Below are 5373 nucleotides of genomic sequence, written 5' to 3'. Positions count from 1 at the left end.
TAAAACTGGGCGAGCCACATCCCGTCAACAACGAACAAGTTCGTTAACATTACGTTAAGTAAGCGGTTCTCGTTTGCAGATAGCGTTCAGGCACGATGGACACTGTCAGCTTTGGAACGAGCTCGTTAAGGATGGAGAGGTGACGACTTCATCTACCTGTGTAATTAACAGGGATGGAGTGCCTTCAAAGAAAGGTAGGCGATAGCACATGTATAATAACGTTAACAGAAGCTGTCAGTTACTTATTATGGATCCCAGAGGGAAGTTAGCAGATATAATGGCAGTAGATATGAATGAATTATGCACTTTTGGGTAGAATTGTGAAACTTTGCACACATGTACTACATGAAGTCCTGAAGATTTTGTTATATAGTGCCACCTTGTAGCGTACAGCACCTCCTGGCAGTTGAGCAGGTATTGCATTATGCCACTCTTTGGTTCTTGGCTATAACTTCACCAATGTTCACCTAATTTTAAGTAAATAAATAGCTGATTCATAGAGATAAGTAGCATCGTTGAGTTAACGAGAGTTGTCAGTGCGTTATCGATCCCAGAGGGAAGTTTACTATAACAGAGAATATAATGATTAATTACCATAAAAGTGTGAAAGATTAGAACATCACCTGTGATGTGTACGTAGAGTCTGATTCTCTCACAATTGTCTCTCGTGGTTTTATAGTAAGAGTTCGAATGAGTGTGTTGCTCTGCCACCTTTAGGTGAGAAAGGCAAACATTACTGCGGCATATCTGGTAAGGATTAGAACATCACTGCCTGTGATGTGTACGTCGAGTCTCACAGTTGCTTCTCGTAGTTTTCTTGTAAGAGTGCTGATGAGCGTGTTGCCCTGCCACCTATAGGTGAGAATGGCAAACATTACTGCGGCATGTCAGTGCTCACCTGCCTTTGCTGCAACGGCAACTGTGGTCCTAACGACGGCTGCAACTGCCCGGCATGTCAGGAGTTAGACGAGGAGGAGAAGAATAGGAAGGAGGATGACGCAAAGCTGCCGGTGCCGTCGAAGCAGCTGATCGAATCGTGGACGTGGGGCGAACAACCAGGTAACATAGTCATCAGCCTGTACTTGGCAGTACTTGCTGCCAGAAACAAAAGCAGGCAGCAAATTTACTGGCCCACGAATAATCCTTGGTGCTTTTATTATGGTTTATTAGGAATTTCTTGGCAGGCAGGCAATGTTGAAAGCAGGCTGAATCCTTACATACTACAGCAAAACGGTTGCTTGTCACCCTTGATTTCGAACCCCTTGTCTGTATTTAATATGCATAGATTTACGCTTTTACTCAGAATAAGTGTACAAAAGAAGTGTGCCTGCTCTGTGTATTAAACAGTAGGGGGGGGTGACCCCCCACCCCACCCATCATTTGCAAGACATTTGCAAGATGTTTCTTTTTCTTTTTCTTCTTCTTCTTCCTTTCCTTTTTCTTTTTCTTTTTTCCTTTCTTTTTCTTTTTCTTCTTCTTTCCTTTTTCTTGCAAATGATAGCTAGGGGGCGACCGCCCCCCCCTGCCTCCCCTGATTATGATTATGATTAAGATTATGATTATGAATATTTGTATGCATATCAAAAGTCAAATTTGAGTTCATCTGACAGAGGCGTAGATAGCGGGGGGATGGGGGTATATCCCCCCATACACTTATTGAGGTGGGGTGGTTTTCATCCCCCCTACTTTCAGGAAGAAAATGGAAAAAAAATTAATATTTTACAGACAATAAATACTGGATATTTATCTACAAATCCGTCATCGCTATTCATACTCTCATAATGTATTATTACAGAAATGGAACGTGACATACATCTACTGTAAAATGGCTGTAACTCGTTCTAAGAATGACATTATTTTACTGAAACTCAGACGGTTAATTCTGGACGCATTCCCCATACACGATTTTTTTTTCAAAATCTCCAAAGTCTTATCACTGCTCACGAAAGTTAAATCCTTGCTTTATTCAAAATTAGAATAGACCTATTGAGAGTTGGGATATTTAATTTTCACGGAGATTGAATGGGAAAATTAAATTTCATCTCACTTTTGGGGGGGGATGGGGGTGCTGAAACCCGACCGGAAGTATATTCCCGATTTTGAATAAGGGGTGAAAATATGCACTTTTTGGTTCAAATCTGGTTGTTTTTCTCATATTTTTTGCAGTTCTCAGTAAAATATACGTTTTATCAAAATTTCAGGGTTGTTTAATAGTGCTGCCTCATAGTGCAGGAAATTGCATCGAAGAGGTGTTACTTTCAACAAAATCCCCGGACCTCCCCCCCCTGTACCTACTTTTTTAAAGGTATTTATCTACCTACGTTCAATAACTATAACTTATAAGGTATTGTTCACGAACGTGCCAGCAGTACACATGCATTGACAGTAAAACAATGACATGAAATCCATAGATACACTCCAAGGGTATAATGAAGTGTATAATAACACTTTTTTCCTATGCCGACGTGTGCTGGAATTGGAAATGGAAAATGCAAGTTATATTTCGTATGATGTGGAATGACTGTAAAATGGCTGTAACTCGTTACGGCGACAACGATGACGATGGCTATTTTCATAGTATTATTTGAATTGTCTAATTTGTTATAATTATAGTACTCAAATCGTAGATGCAAATATATCTAGTCTTGTTATATTTTAACCGATTAGACGTATATGCTTGTATACTCGCATGGAAGTACATTGCACGTATAGCGGAAATACCGCCGGATGTGCTCTTGTGTTGCCTAAGAATTTGCAATCAGATTATCGAAAAGCTCCAGGTAAAAATAGGTATTCTTATACAGTAGGCCTACTAATATAAGTATAAATGTAAGTAATAATATAAGTTAAAAATAACCATTGTAGGCTATATTATATTTGCCTATTGTATTGACTATTGTGACCGCTATTAATTTTAAACGTAGGAAAGGCCAAGTGCTCTCGGTCGCAGGCCGTAGGCGTAGGAAAAGACTAATCCCCGGGCACTCTGTGAGACATGCGGCTAGCGACAGGGCGTCATCCCTATGTTACGGATGCGCGATTCACCCTAGCGGCGAGTTATGGAACTAAAACCATGTACAAGTACATTTGATAAACATGAATTTTACATTTTACCCTAACCCTAACCCTAACCCTAACCCTAACCCTAACCCTAACCCTAATATAGTGATATATGACTATCTTTATATGTGCATATTTCTATTATGTACTCTTGATATATATTATATATATATATATATATATATTTGACTGTTATTTACGCTTCCTTACCTGCCAAATAGATCAACGTGCTTTCCATTTTCATGTCTTCTTTGATGTCCTATTTCTGGATAACGTTTCTCGCAATATTCCGAATTCGCAATATAGTGTAAACCTATCAAAGTTAAACAAGCCAACGCGCCTAATTTTTTTGCCACTGAAAATTATTCGAACGACGAAATTCTAAATCGGGTGAAAAGAAAACTTCGCGTGTATAGTGGAGTGATACGGAGGCGGCAGCGGCAGCGGCGAATGGCCGAGAGAGCGAGCGCACTGCGCTTATATAATAGTAGACGCGTACGTCGTGAGGTGTCTTTCCGTATCTTATCATGTCGGCACGTGTTACGTCACCTGCCGTGATAGCGCGTGACATGTCGGCGCGTGACGTGACCTGCCGTGATAGCGCGCAATACCTCAGCGCCGGATCTAGGGGGTGTCCGGGGGGGTCCGTCTCCTTTAATTTCAAAGTGCCCTAAAACATTCCTACTCAGATGCTCCCAGAATGCACCAATTTAAAAAAAAATCGGCACGTCGCATAAGATGCCTTCGGCCGCTTTTTAAAACACTAGAAAAATTAAAGTGATTACGTCACCGTAAATAGTAAAAATAAAAAATATATTTCCACTTTTTCACAAAATATAAGTAATTCTGTTCACTTTTTATGGCTAAATTGCTGCATTATACTTCTTATTTTACTATATTGTTCGATGTGAACATACACTCGTGACGCATACATAGCCCATAGCAAGCAAATAATGTCAGCAACACTAATATCAAATCGTCCAGGTTTTTTGAATTTTTAACTGGTTGAGAAACAATATCAGGTAAGAATTTGACGATACGTTTAGTCCCGTTAGTTCTTACTTTTAATGTAAAACAATGGCAACAAAAATTTTACAAATTTTACCATAGAAAATTCGTCATGTAGTCAATTTAAGCAGGGAAAGGTGCCCTTTATTTCTTCCTGGACACCCCCTTTTCAAAAATATTGGAACCGTCCCTGCACCTGCCACGCGAACGATGTCAGCGTCGTCGTGATAAATCGTGACTACTCTATCATATATTCATCGGTCACCTGCTATCGATCGATGTCAATCGATCGACGTATCTGATATATATACGAGAGTCAGCTTTGATTGATGAAGGCGGGGCTGAGAACGGTGGTGTGGTGGTTGTGGTGGGGGGGAGGGAAAAATTCCAGCAGGAAATTATACCGTCTTGTTTACTATAGTTTAATTTTTAAACCGCGTCGCGATAGCTGCTTGACGTTGATTGATCAACATCAATGTGTGTCAACACAAACATCATGGCTATTCTAGCCTAGTCGTGGCCACTACTATAGTATGTAAGGTAGTTATATAATAGTATAGTATTATATAGGGGAAGGGTATTTACTTTGATATTAATAATATTATATATATATAATATACTATATATTGCTATACATCACTATATATATAGATAAGTAATAAAAATAAAAATAAAATAGAACAAGGTTGTTTTAAAGTGATAAAATGCGAGCTTTCGATGACGCTAAATCTTCTTCTTCAGCTTTAAATCGCATTAGCATGCCACCCAATTTAATTCAAATACAATATGTCGTTACGAATTTCATAATTTAAGATTAGAATAAGTTCTACCAGCGCCTCCACAAATTACACTAGGAACACTGGCATTATCAGACTATAGTTAGTATATAATATATTATATATATATTATCACTAATCTTTTCTACTCATTATTTGCCGACACATCCCCCGATAAAAGCGTCCAAATGCCCTTATCTTGCAACACACACGCTGGCTGCCGCACGGCTGACGGCTTCCCACACGACACATATTTTTTTTTTTTTTTAATGTTGTTATTGAAATTTTTATTTGGTATATACTCCTCCGCCACAGTCTCTCCTCTCCTCTCCTTTCTCTCCCCCTCCTTTCCTCCTCCCTCCTGCCCTCGTCCTTCTGCTCACTCTTCCTGAGGCTAGCATAGAGGAGCCTCCCTCCCCCCCACTAACACAGTCTTCTAAATCATCCGTATTATATTAAAATACCACGATCAACATTTATCAGTATTTTACTTTCATCTTACACCACGCATACATTCTGCGGCCAGTCC

General features: G+C 39.5%; 1 long non-coding RNA gene across 1 annotated transcript; it reads left to right on the top strand.

Annotated features, from left to right (window-relative positions):
* Positions 1-80: 80 nt before the first annotated feature.
* Positions 81-979, top strand: LOC106821035. The gene is made up of 2 exons (XR_001395690.1): positions 81-194; positions 859-979. It is a non-coding gene; the product is annotated as an uncharacterized LOC106821035 (long non-coding RNA).
* The last annotated feature ends 4394 nt before the right edge of the window (positions 980-5373 follow it).

This window comes from Priapulus caudatus, unplaced genomic scaffold (genome assembly GCF_000485595.1).
Source record: "Priapulus caudatus unplaced genomic scaffold, Priapulus_caudatus-5.0.1 Scaffold56, whole genome shotgun sequence".
Taxonomy (NCBI): Eukaryota; Metazoa; Priapulida; class Priapulimorpha; order Priapulimorphida; family Priapulidae; genus Priapulus; species Priapulus caudatus.
This window is presented reverse-complemented; position numbering and strand designations above follow the sequence as displayed.